The sequence below is a fragment of the Pinus tabuliformis genome, chromosome 8, assembly GCF_031772625.1.
Source record: "Pinus tabuliformis cultivar Carrire ecotype Pingquan chromosome 8, CPIR1, whole genome shotgun sequence".
NCBI classification, from domain to species: domain Eukaryota; kingdom Viridiplantae; phylum Streptophyta; class Pinopsida; order Pinales; family Pinaceae; genus Pinus; species Pinus tabuliformis.
Window position 1 is genome coordinate 1,611,939,027 of NC_142294.1, and position 14,711 is coordinate 1,611,953,737.

At 36.6% G+C, this 14,711-nt stretch overlaps 1 long non-coding RNA gene across 1 annotated transcript; it reads right to left on the bottom strand.

The window, feature by feature from the left end:
- Nucleotides 1-13,679: 13,679 nt before the first annotated feature.
- Nucleotides 13,680-14,306, bottom strand: LOC149242221 (uncharacterized). The gene is made up of 2 exons (XR_016245710.1): nt 14,094-14,306; nt 13,680-13,978 (listed from the first exon to the last, which is right to left on the bottom strand). It is a non-coding gene; the product is annotated as an uncharacterized LOC149242221 (long non-coding RNA).
- Nucleotides 14,307-14,711: the final 405 nt, after the last annotated feature.

The following is a 14,711-nucleotide window of genomic DNA, read 5'->3' on the forward strand; positions in this document are numbered from 1 at the left end:
AAAACTGCCAAAACTAGTAAACTGTGCTACAATTAAGGAAACCGAAAAACTGAAAGAGAAAGTGTTGGGGGTCTAAGTGGAATAGGAGGGTGGCCACCAATATCCACCTAGATCATTCCTCCACCCTTAGGAAGCAATGGTCCTATTGTGCCGAGAGCCTCCATGAGGTGAAGAAATTTCTATTGAACTTGGTCCCTAGAGAGATGTTTTGCAATCTATGATGTGTCCAGTAATGGTGGGAAGCAAGGTCAAGGGCGGTCCATATTGAACACCCGGTGCAAGCCAAGGAATAGAGGAATGTTGTGCTATAAAGAATTGTTTCCCACAACCTTGGTACTAGTGTAGGGACCATATCGGAGTTGTTTGAGTTCCCAATAGGCTCTTGTAAGGTGTTCTTTCTGCAAATGCAACCAAACCTTTTTGTCCACCTGAAATTTGTGTGACACCCAATGTTGATCATGTCGCTACCTGTACTTGGAATTTTCCACAATGGAGCTATGATATATTGGCCCGTTCACTGGAGATGCTTCGGGAGTCAGATTGAATGAATGCTGGACCTGACCGTGCAACGGTACCCTTGTGGGCGGGGAGAAAATGCTCCTATACTTTTTCATGACCATATCCACCTGCTTTCGTTGTGTGGAGGAACCCTTCCCAAGGGCCATGGATGTGGTTATGATCTTGCCCTTACTTTGAGAGCAAACCAGAAAGAAAATAAATTTCCTAGTCTTAGAGATGATGTTATTGCATTTCTTGGCAGAGATCAAAGAGGTGGTGGTAGGTGGGGTACTTGTGGTATCCTTGATAACTTATCACCAAAAGAAATAACCATAGAGAAAGGTCTAGACTCATATACAACATGCCGCTTCCACAAGTATGGTTGTCCTAATAATACATCACAAACGTCAAGAGGAGAAACATCACACAATACCTCATCTGTGAAGGGCTCAACGTTGTAGGGAAGGCGCCACTGTTGGCTGACTCGAAGATCTCATCCTTAATGAAGCCACCCTATATTGAATGGTTGTGGGTGTGGTATGGTTAGTAAGCCCAACCGCTTCACGACCACTACTGAAATGAGGTTCTTTTGGCTGCCACTGTTGACAATGAATTGCAGCGGTGAACCCTTCACCCACATTTGTGAGTGGAAAAGATGCTCCCCCTCCTGTGGATCGTTGGGCTCATTCTTCTAGATATTGGGAGTGGCAATAGTGGCATTGAGCTCCGCATCAATAATCTACCTCCCTTCAGCATTCCTCTTGTCGGGTCTTAACTCAGGGTCGGAACATGCATTTGATTCTCAAGTGTTCAACTCAGCCACTAGCAATTGCTTGGTCTGACACTCACTTGTGTTGTGAGTGGGGCTCTTATGGAAATCACACCACTTTCCTGTGCCCTTCTTTGAATTCGTGGTGGTGTTCTTTCCTTGCAGCTTCAACGAGTTGTCTTTGGACACCCCACCTTGGCTTTATCCTTTGTTCTTCAGATTCGCAGATTCAAAGGCTCGCTTCTTGTGTTTAAACTTCTCCTCGATCTTGACAATGTAACGATACGCCATGCCAAGTGAGGAGATGTCCAGGAACTCGATCTCGTCTTGGATGTACCTATGTAGGTAGTCGAGGTATTTAAGTACCAAATGTCACTTAGAATCCTTGATCCCCATCTTTATGCAAATGCTATGAAAAATATTGGTAAACTCAAGCACGTATTGGTCTCTTCCCTACCGCAGCATGGTCCAGTTTATGTATTTATCCTCATAACTTACGATAGGGTAGTACTTCTGCTTGATGTCATCCTGGAATGAATTCCAAGTGGGTGCAGCTAAAAATAGTGAGGTTGTACTTTCATCCTTATGCTTGCAGTAGGTTTCCCACCAGTCCTTGACGTGGGCGGTGACTTTGAGAAGTGCAAAAGTGATCTTTTCCCAGATGGAAAAATCATGAACATAAAAACATCCTTCTAGTAGATTTAACCATTTATCTACGACATCTGACCCTCAAATATGAGAATTTCAAAATTAACTTCTACCTTAAAGGGTGTGGCGCTTCCATAATAACTTTTGTAAGTAGATACATAGCCCCTGCGTAGCCGTTGAAGGATCTGGGAAAAGTTGTCATAATCGCATTCCTTTGTCCCTCGAGGGCTTCTCGAGGAAGTTTTTGATAGGATATCCTACCCCTCGTCTTTCTTTTCATTTGCCATGGGAGGCCGTCAGGATTTGTGAGACTGATCTTGCAAAGGTTCAACCATATCAAGCCCTAACTCCTTATATCTCGACCTCGTTGGCGACAGGAAAATAAAAACAGATAAAGAGCATACCACTCTGATATCACCGATCCCACTAATTTGACTTTAAACAGGAACACAACAAATTACGAACATAACCATAAATACAGAGATGAAATAGAAATAACACTTCCTTTCATTAATAGAAAAATACTAAAGTATGCTCACAAACATAATGCAAATGAGACTAGCTCAGGCTATGATAGCTTATCTCTCAGAAGAGATGTGGTGGCTACATGCCTATGAATTGTGTTACAATGAGGCTTAAAGGCCTATTTATTATTGAGAATCAATTGAAAACCCTAGACATCCAAAAACCTAACCCTAGGAGATGAACTACCAAAACTGTGGGCCCATTTGGGTAAATTGATACATCAAATTCCCAGGGTCGTAACTTTGGCATATGATCTCCGTTTGGCTATCATAATACCTCATTTGGAAGATCTCAAAGATATGACCATTTTCATAAATAGGAGCTACTTTAGGACGTTCTCAGTATCTCTGTTTTCCCTAAAAGCGTTGTTTAGGGCCTCAAAACAACTCCAGAAGTTTAGGACCCGAAAAACTACCAAAAATAGTAAATTTTTCTACAATTAAGGAAAACGAAAAAATGGAAGAGACTTTGTTGGGGGTCCAACAAGAATAGGAGGGTGGCCACCAATATCCACCTGGATCATTCCTTCCCCCTTAGGAAGCAATGGTCCCATTGCATGCAGAGCTTCCATGAGGTGAGGAAATTTCTATTGAACCTAGTCTCTGGTGAGATGTCTTGCAACCTATGATGTGTCCAATAATGGTGGGAAGCATGGTCGAGGGCAGTACATATTGAACACTTGGAGAAAGCCAAGGAATAGAGGAATGTTGTGCTCCAAAGCATGGTTTCCCACAACCTTGGTAATTGTGTAAGAACCATATCAAAGTGGTCTGAGTTTCTAACGGGCTCTTGTAAGACATTCTTTCTGCAACTACAACCAAAATTTCTTGCCCACCTGAAGCCTCTGTGACACTCAATGTTGATCATCTCACTACATATATTAAGAATTTTTCTCAATGGAATGAAGATATATTGGCCCATTTGTTAGGGGTGCTTTAGGAGTCAGATCAAATGAATGCTTGACCTAATAGTACAATACCCCTATAGGTGAGGAGAAGATCCCCTTGTATCTTTTCATGAACATATCCATCTGCTTCCGCTGCGTGGAGGAACCCTTCTTAGGGGTCATGGGTGTGGCTACAACCTTCCCCTTACTTTGACAATGAATCAGAAAGAAAATAAATTTCCTAGTCTGGGAGATGATCTTACTGCATTTCTTCATAGAGATCAAAGAGGTGGCAGTAGGCGGGGCTACCTCTAGTATGCTTTATAGCATATCACCCAAAGAAATAATCACAAAGTGAGGTCTAGACCCATATATAACATGTCACTTCCACAAGTATGGTTTTCCTAATAATACATCACAAACTTCATGAGGAGAAACATCACACAACATCTCATTTTTGAAGGGCTCATTGCTATAGGGAATGTGCCACTGTGGGCTGACTCGGAGATCTCGTCCTTAGTGAAGCCAACCGATGTTGTACAACTACGGGTGTGGTATTATTAGTAAGGCCATCCGCTTCATGGTCTCTATGAAACAAGGTTATTTTGGTTACTATTGTCGAAAATGAATTGCTGTGGTGAAGCCTTCACCCACATTTGTGAGTGGAAAAGACGCTCCCCCTCCTATGGATTGTCGGGCTCATTCATCTGGATCTTCACGATGGCAACAGTGGCGCTGGGCTCCACTTCAATAATCTGCTTCCCTTTTTCATCCCTCTTGTTGGGTCCTAACTTAGGGTCAGAACATGCATATGATTCTAAAGCCTTCAACTCGACCACCAGGGACTACTTGGTCTAACTGATGAACCTCAGTATTGCAACAAGAATTCTACAACTCCCAAGGCTACTGAATTTAATTATCAACTCAGGGTTCGTACAAACTAAATATGTATCAACATTATATTTGCAGCATATAATGTGTCCTTCTTTTGCTGTCATGATGTAATGGAGTGAATTAACTTAAGTCAACTAATTGCAGAAAATGAAATTTTTGAAATTGAACCTTAACCTATTGCAAGAAAGAAAGTACAAGGAAAGTGACTGAAATCAAATGCTAAAACACACAATTGTCTAACTAACTGCTAAGAGGATTTTCTTCAAAAGAATGATAAGCTAACATGTATGCAATCCTACTATCCTAAGCATGCAATATCAAACCATCAAACCTTCTACTACTCTGAATGTAAATGAATAAAATAAATCTATTTTCCTTTTTGTCTTTTTTCATGTGACAGTGTAAAAGCTAATCTCTCTTGGTGATGTGGCAGTTGGCTTGGAGATGATGGTGAATGGTCATAAGGCTTGGGAGACAAGTAGGGACCCTTTGCTAGCTTCCTAGAGGCTTTTTCCTCGATTCGGCCTCAAAATAGGGCTTCCTACAGGATGCTACAGGATGTCCTGAAAACCTACACGATCCCTTGAAAACCTACACGATACAACCGAGAGCAAAAGGATGGATGTTGAAGGTGATGGAAAGCTTAGGGAAGGTGGTTGGTGGATGGAATGAGACAAGGGAGTGCCTAGGACCACCTCAGAACTCCAAACCAAAGTTGGAAGATGGATGGATTTGCTCAAGAAGCTTGGAGAAGTTTCCTTGTGAAATGATGAAATTGATGAGGGTTTAGTGAAAGAAAGTGAGGGATATGGGTGGATGGGGTTGGGATAAGGTTGTTGACTATGAAATCTCTTTATACTCCTGAAAAACCTGCACTGGATCAAACACTGACATTTATCCAAAAATCATCCAAGCAAGAAGAATTTAAATTATCTAAAGGAAACAAAATTTCATGAGCTAGCTGTCTACTTCATGCATGAGGAAACCTTTGTAGAATGATATAAAACATTGATGAGATCTAATGTAACACTGAAGATAGAAGAAATGGGAATCAAATCCTACTCTTGAAAACTAGCAAAATTCTAACCTTAGTGAGGAGAAAGAGGTTTAAAATGGTCTTGATGGTATCGAGGTCAAGTAGAGGCCTAATCCCAGCTTCAAATATGATTTTTCTCAATTCGGGCTCAAAATAGGCTTTTTTACAGGATGCTACAATGAGTTACTACAGGATGTACAAATTTATTATAATTCATCGAATGACCAAGAAAATCAAACGAAAATTGGATGGGACAATTTTTGTTATTAAATAGGATGTCTTAAGTCCCCATTCCAAGTGGAATTTCTCAAAAAGACCTCTGTTAACCCATGCTAAAAAATAGAAAAACATTAGTAGTCGAAAATCTAGAAATTCGAGAACTAGTGAGCTAGTAAATCTAAAACATGCCTAATCTAATCAATTGAAAACGTAGTGGGGTAATTTTTGTTATGAACTAGATTTTTTTTTTGATCTAATGCAAGTGGAAACAACTCTATTGAATCTTGTTAGCATGCTCTAAAAAATAGCAGAAATTTATTGTTCTTTGCTAAAAAGGAGGTCCAACAATTTAGATTTGGGAATAAGAATACTAATCCAAGCAGCTCAATGATTACTATGAACTTCCAAAGCTTTTCCAAGCATGAAATAATGCTTGTGATCCTACAAAAGAACTTACATCAACCATTTAACTCAATCATACAACAAGAAATCATTAATACTAAATGCAAAATTAAAAAGAAACAAAAACAAGAGATGCATGTGAATAAGCATTGAAAAGAAGGAAAGAAAATGATACAAAAGGGCTCTGAGGTTCCTGGTATGGCCAAGCCCAAAGAACCTCAGAGACATATGGAGGAGAACAAGATTTAGAAGCTAAACATGATACCAATCTTCATTATTTTCATCGAAGCAATTACATCTCTGAAAGAAAATACAATGGAGCTGCAAAAATATGAGTTCTCTCCACAAGAACACTAATGAAAATCTATCCTTAGAGGAAAATTCGACTTGGTGCTTATACAAAATGATTAGGAATCATTCTCCATGAATGGAGAAAACTTTCCCCACGAAAATCCCTTTATTAGTGGATCTGGTCCCTTGATTAGTGGAACACATTCCTAGATTTTCTAAATCATTGGAGTTCCACAATCTATGCCATAATTCCATAATATCTCACTGATTTATTATTGATTATTGGTACTCTTGTAGTAGGGAACAAGTCCCTAAATTATCTCCTCCTCCAAATCTTCATAATATGCCCAATATTCTCATAATATTCCACAAAAATAAATAATATTAGGCACAAATATTCAATTATTCATAACCTTCCTAATGAATATATTAAAGTTAAAAAAAATTATCTAATGCAAAAGGAGAGGTTTAATGTGCTGAAGGATGGTCATAGGCCTTAATTTATGTTTTAAGTTAGAGGTATGGGTCTTAATTTATGTCTAATTTAGAGGCCCATCATACCCCCATGCTAAAACTGTTTCTCATCCGCTGAGCAACTTAGTGTCCTCATTATGCATCATCCATGGCCCTGGTGGATTCTCTATTGTGAATTAAGAATATTGGCTACAAGTTTCTCCAAGGACAAGAACAAAAACATATTTGTGCAAAGAAAAATCATTGTTTCTTGAGACCATTATCTTGCTTTCTTCCCCTTATTAATGATGGGTTCTTGAATATTTTTTAGTTTGGAAATGTCATCCACACTCTTATCAACCTTCTCCTACCTTGTTCCACCATTTGGACACCTCTAACGCCTTCAACATGCATTTAGAGGATAACTAGGACATCCTGTAGTAATTCATGTCAAAACTACAAGAAACCCTATTAAAACTACATGAAACCCATTTTGATCATAAGTGATAGTCCGAGGTTAGTGAAAACCCTTATTTTAATTCCATGCCTTTCTCCCATTTTTATAACATCTTTTAGGCCTTGGACAAAAGCTAGAAAGAGATTAGAGACCTCTTGGAAACCTCTTTTTATCACTGCAGTTTGTTGCCTTCTTCTTCGCTCTTGTCGCCTAGATGATTTCCTAATGGCCTTGGAGTTTTTTTGTTTTGATTAGGTCTCTCTTAAGATTTTCCATCTTGGGGCTTAGCATAATTTTTTTATTTCTCCTTTCTTGTAGAAACATTCTGCCTGGTTGTGGCAGTCATTCCTCCTCTTTCAGTGTCTTCTAACTGTATGGGGGTGAAATGATGAAGAGGGATTGGATGATGACACTAGGGCTCAAAGGGAGTAGTGTAGGTTTGTGAAAATGGAGAGGATGCTCTTCTTGTTTTTTCTCAAGAATGAAATGGGATGGATGAATGATGAATATATAGTGAATATGAAGTGGATGGAGGGCTTGGAGTGTTGTGGTGACTTGGCCTTTGCAACAATTTCTTCCTTTAACTGCTATCATCATTCCTTGAAATCATCACCCTTCATAATTCGACTTTTCAACATTGTATGAGTGAAGGAGTGAGCTGAAATTAACTAGTTGAAGGCAGATGAGACTGCTAACCTATCCTTAGCTTATAAAACCTCATCTCTCATGCATTAACAAAAAATTTCCAACTATAAGATGCTCAAGAGAAGAGGTCAAGAATATTGCATACCTATACCTACCTGATGGTTGTTGGAGAGACCGGCATGCTGCTATTGAGTTGATTTTGATGTGCAGGTGTTGGATGTTGATGTTGATGATCCTAATGTTGTTGCTAAGCTCTGGTGGAGCTTCTTTGACCTCTGGATCTCCATGCTAAATCCGACTGCAAATCTCTTGCTACTTCATCATCATATCCCCTTAATTTTTCAAAGAAACCCATGCAATTGTGCCTTGTGAGTATATCTAATATATGAGGGTGCTAATGAATCCTCACTGTGTTGATGGATTCCCCATCCTTATCATTAATTAATGAAGCAAACCTCTGTATTTCCCTTTGAAAACTGCTCACTGCCAATCCTATAGGTGCTATTTTGTATCCTGTAGGATCTCTTGTAGGATCCTGTAGGTTTTCAGGACATCGACTTGTTTTGTCCATAACTCCTAAATGGTCAAATGGATTGACATAAAACTTTCTGAGCATGTTTCCATCATCATTATGCACCTCCCCATAAAAACATTTTTGTCAATGGGTGCATGGATCTCGAGAAAACCTAACAATGGCTGAAGGTGATGGAGGTCGATTTCTTGGAAATCGTGAACTAGAATTTGCTGAAATTGTTCGGGCATGTTAATTTCATCCATATTCATCTCCCCATGAAACAAATTTTTAAATGGATGCACGAATATCGAGAGAATGCAACAATGGCTGTAGGTGGTGGAGGATGATTTATCGAAAACTGTGCACTGGAATTTGTTGAAATTACTTGAGAATGTCACCATAATCCACATGCATCTCCCCCTGAAACATCTTGGCAAATGGATGCATGGTTTTCAAGTTATGGCAAAAAAAAAATTCTGCTCTATGTATTTTTGTATCCTGTAGTAAAATAGAGCATCCTGTAGTTTTTTAGACAACAAGCAAACTGAATGATAGAAGCTTGAGAATGATGGGTGGATGGTGGAAATAGATGAGCATGATGGATTGTCATGGCCTTGGCCTTGTTGGAGCATTTAAGCAAGGAAGAGAAAGTCAAAATTTGACTTCTTTTGACTAGGCTTGACCAATTTTTTCTTTTCGTACCAACTTGTTTTTTTTCCTTGTAGATGTTGGAAAGCACATACATTTATCAAAGAGATACATGGAGCAAGGATTTTTTTTCTCTTTTTTCTTCTAGGCCTACTAGCTGCCTCAACGAGGTTTTCAGCTAGTAGGTCTACCTAGGCGCCTCAAAGGAGGTTTTCACCTAGGATCTTTTCTTTTTTCTCTTTTATCTTTTTTCCCAATGCATTGACTACCTCATGGAGGTTTTCAATCAATGAGCCAATCTGAGGCACCTCCAAGGAAGTTTTCACCTGATATTTTTATTTTTTCTCTTATTTTTCAATTTATTTATTTATTTTTTTCTTCTACCCTACTCTACTTGAAAAACAAAATCACTTTCAAGTATAAGAATACTTCCAATGGAGCCATGTGCACATCAAGATGATAGAAAAATTGATGTGTAGACTTGAAATGTATGTTTTGATAGGTACCTGAATTTGAGTGATCAAATTCTTTGACTTTGGTGAATAGAAGTACAATTGAAGAAGAGAGTATTTTGCAACTTAATGACTGTCTGGAACCATATTTCAATATAGTTGTGATACCCCTAGTCCACTTGCTGATTTGGATAATCTTGGATGTCTTCTTCTTCCATGACCTTCAAATCTTCCTCTTTTTGTTGATTGTTTTCTTGAACACATGGAGGACTTGATGATAACCATGAGGGAGCTTTCTTAATCTCTGATTTAATTGTCCACTCTTCATCAAGTGCCCATGATTCTTTGATCTTCTCTTTCAAATCTTCTTTCTCTACATGTTGTCCCTCAATGGCGTCAAGAGAATCACTTTCTTGTAATAATATTTGTGAGCTATGATGAATACCATTAAGCTCAAGAGGAGATGTTTGGAAGTGTTGTACCTCAACATTATAAGTGGTCTGAGCTACTTCAATGTGTGGGTTTGGAAATGGTGGTACAAGTAGTTGAGTGGGAGTGTATATTTGAGATGGATGTGGTTGTGGTGGAGGTGAATGGTAAAGATAACATGGGGTTGGGTATGGAGGATATTGAGGAAAATATTGAGGAAATTGTGGATGGCTCCCATAAGTTCCTTGCCAACCTTGTTGCCAAGATTGGTTTTGGGGTTGAGTTGACCAATGTTGCCAAGGAAAGGGTGTGTCTAATTACTTTGTGATGGATGTGCATAAGCTTGAAATTGTGAATTAGGCTCTTGCATCATATCAGGCTAAATAGGTTGTGATGGTCATCTTGGAGCTACATAACATCATTGAATTGGTGATTGACTTTCTCCATTATAATCTTAGTAAACTTCCTTCTGCAACACAAATATCGGGATTTTCTTTTCCTTCATATTGCATTCTTAACATTTCTACTTGTTTTGTTAGATTGCTAAGAATTTCTATTTTCAAATCATCAAACAAATTTCCAAGTTTAGTTTGACTTATCGATCTTGATGTTGATTTACCTACTCTTGCTTTTCCTCTTGATATGTATTTGCATGTTTCACAAATTTCATCAAATGATAATTGGTATACATCACCTCTACTGTGATATCAAGGACATCAATCCAATCATCCCTAATTGTTCTAAGTTAGAGGGTTTTTAGTGTGTCAAATCCTAAATGATGTAGTTTTTCCCTCTTAACATTGTACATGAACCTCTCCATTATATCCTCAAGGCTTTCATCTTCTCTTTGATTCATTCTAAATATTTCTTCCTTAAGATCATGATCTTTATATTTTTCAATAGATATCTTTTGCATATCATACCATGATCTTGTTGAATGAGTCCCTAAACTCATGAACCATTTAAGAGCTCTGTCCCTCAATGTTGCTGGAAACAATCTCAATTTTTGAGTTTTTAATAAGTAACCATAAGATCTACAAACGATTTTAAATTCAAAGAGAAAGGTTGTCGGATCCTCTGACCTTAGACCATGAAATTTTGGAAGAAAATATGGAGGGATGTTATTCATGTGCACACTCCCATCAGTATCTTGAATGGGAAATTCAAGAGGATCTTCCTCATTGTCATCATCTCCATCAATTTCTTCTACATTCTTCACCATCTTCTTCTTCTACCCACAAAAGTGAATGGTGATGTGACTCTTACTTCACGACGTGATCAAATTGGGGGGGGGTGGGTTGGTGTACGAGATTTTTTTGTTTTTGTTTTTATGATTGAATGAAAACCATAATGTAATGTAGTTTTCTACTTTTAAATTAAATATGCCTAATGCAAATATTTTGTTTTTGCAAAAAAAAAAAAGAAATGAATCAAGTAGGGAAGAAAACAATGCATATTTTGACACGTCCCCGACAACGGTGCCAAAAAGTGATGAGCCTTGGTATTGCATCAAGAATATTGCAACTCCCAATGCTACCAACTTTAATTATCAACCCGGGGTTTGTACAAACTTAAAAGGTATCGACACTATATGTGCAGCATATAATGTGTCTTTCCTTTGTTTTCGTGATGTAATGGAGTGTATGTATTGAAGTCAAATCCTAAACTAATTGTAGAAAATGAAATGTTCGAAATGGAACCTTAACCTATTGCAAGAAAGAAAGTACAAGGAAAGAGTCTGAAATCAAATGCTAAACACACCATTTCCTAACTAACTGCTAAAAGGATTTGCTTCAAAAGAATGCTAAGTTAACATGTATGCAATTCTACTATCCTAAGCATGCAAATTCAAACCATCAAACCTTCTACTGTTATGCATGTAAATGAGTAAAATAAATATGTTTTTCTTTTTGTCTTTTTTCATGTGAGAGTGTGAAAGCCAATCTCTTTTGGTGATGTGGTAGTTTACTTGGTTATAAATAAGAGAGTATATTCCAAAAGGAAGTATTCTACCATTCATTCTAATAATGACACTTTCCATACTTAGTTTAGGAGGTGGGGTATAAGTTAGTAAGAAATTGAAACCTTGTGACTAAATGCATTTAGGGTTCAAGGTGAATCCATGTGAACATTGGGAACAATTCTCATTAACTTGCCTTAGGGAAGGTTGGAGCTCTAGAAGGAGAATTATCTAGGCTAGAATCCCCTTTGTTTAAGGTATGAAGGGTGTATATAGACTCCACGAGAGTAGTTGGAGCTCCTAGACACATAATTCTAAGAATTCATATCTCTTAGAGCCCAAGAAAAAAAGTCGGACAACTCATTGGGTTTTGGGGGTTGAGAGTAATGAGAGATTGTTGATTTGATTTATTGTTGGAATTGATTTGAAGACCATGTTTGAACCTAGTACTAACCATGAAACCTTAGTTAACTTAAAGAGAGTGCTTTCTCCTTGGTGCTTAACTGGAGCCATAACTCTAACACACGGTAAACTAATATTGAAAATATGATTGATTAAAATGTCTACTAATTATAACTAATTAATACTTTAGAAAAAATAAATACAATATTACATTATATATACATGGCTAATATGTTATATATAAATTTGTATGTTTAATTCTATTATTTAATAGAATATAATAAATGGTACTAGAATTTATTAATCAATCAAAATAACAAATCAACGAAAATTAAAAAATTATAATAATATGATTTAAGATAAAGACAAATGTGTTACCCACCATTCCATTTTCATAAATTTAAAATAAAATGAAAAGAGAAAGGAGAAGCATACATTATATGATTATGTTTTTAAACATGTTTAATATTTTTTGAATTTAGGTTATTGTTATCCATAAATATGAATGTTAAAATATTTTTTTAGTATTGATCAAATAAAAACTTTTGGAAAGTTAGAGGTTTTGGGTTGGGGCCTTTTCCGCCTTATGTTTAGTCTCTATTTTTTTAAAGTTTTATTTATCTCTTTTCTTATTTTTATCTTTTTTTTTTAATTTATTTATTAGTATTGATAATACTATTATTATTTTCACTTTAAAGGAAGATTTTATTTTTGCGATCGTAAAGTGAATTTTAGAGTAGATTTTCATTTTTAAATCTATTTACTTTTTCTAGCAAGACACAAATGTCTTGCTACCCATATATATATATATATATATATATATATATATATATATATATATATATATATATATATAATTGTTCTCAAAAATAAATATTTTTATTACTTAGTCAATTGAAATTTGTTTTTAAATATTTATAAGGTATTTATAAGGTCTTTCATATTTATTTAAAATTTTCATTTATTTAGTTTTTTATGGGAATTTAATTGTTTTAAAATTTATTTAGTTGTTTTTTAGTATTTAATTATATTTTAATAAATAATTAGTTAATTAGGTAATCTATTCAAACTTTTAAAAGATTATTTTATAATCTAATATTTTTTAATATTCATAATTAATTTATTATTTAGTGAAACTAACCCTAAGGATCGAAAAACTAACCCTCTTCATCCCTATTTATTCTGGTACCATGATCTAACTTCGCATCTTTGCATACGCGTCGACAAAAAAATTTTATGTTTAATATTACAAAAACTTAACTTTACAGCTTTTTAAATAGCATACGAAAACTTAAAACTTACATTTTTATTATGACGATGGTGTATCCCTTTCGAAAGAAAGGGATATTAAAAAGTTTATATGCAATTTAACTTTTGACCAACAACTCGGCTCTTATACATAAGGAATACAAAACATCGAACTTGAAAACCATTATGCAGAGTGATATTGAAAGTAGAACTTGAAAGCCATTATACACGTAGAGATAAAAACATCCAACTCGCAAGCCATAACACACATGGATATAGCCTTTTTATTATTCACGAGGAAGAAAGCCAGCACACACATGGACATAGATCTGATTTTTTATTAAAGAAAGTTGTAAACCTCATACATAAAGCAACGTTCCCGGGATCCTTATTGAAATCCTGATAAGCTATCCCCCACGCCAGAGTACGCTGCAACTATGATGAAACTCAACTCTCTCATATTTCTATCTGTGGAGGCGGCGGAACCTGTGGAACCGGCTGCACATAGGGTTTATTAGTGCCTCCCACCGGAGATGTCGGGACAACTGGTGGTCGCCTCACGGCCCTTATTGTTGTCTTCCAACCTCCTCGTGGTCCCTTTTCTGCGAAGCAAACAACTCTTATAAAAAATCATTATGGGAGAAGTAGAATGAGTTAGGGTTAGGAAATGCAAGAAAAGTAAATATGATTTCGCTTGGGAAGGGAATATCATCAAACCCGTTGGTGGTGGAAAATAATGATCACCATCAATCTCTGACGACGAAGAAAAGGCCGCACGCGTTCGACCTTCTGTTATCACGGAGAGAACAAGCAAAGATAGGCAGAAAAGTAGGGTAATTACAGTAATGCGCCCCATTATTGTTTTTGCTCAAAGTGGTGCTGCTGCTCGCCAAATAATCCCAATACCGATCACTCTGCGTGTTAGCAGAGGAGGAGGAGAAACGCAATAATAGAAGACTTCCGCTTTCTAGTTAAATAAAACATCTATGAATTCAACGCGGAAGTAGAACGCGTTACAAATACATTATTTAGTGACCAGGAATAGACGTGAAATTTCCGGGTTATGAATAAGACAAGTTCGGACTTGGTACGAGGAATTGATAATTGATTACGTCCCTATCGTTACAACAAGTTTGAGCCAATTTGTCCACAAAATATCTTTTTAGGTAATCCCAGTGTGATAAGTCAATGCTTAGCTTATTTTTTTTTACATTTGAATGAGAATAATGTCATATTTAAATATTAAAATAAACAATTTAATATTTGTCTTTTAATTTATTTGATAATATTAATAATATTTCAAGTATAAAATAAGACAAGTTAAGATGTGATGGG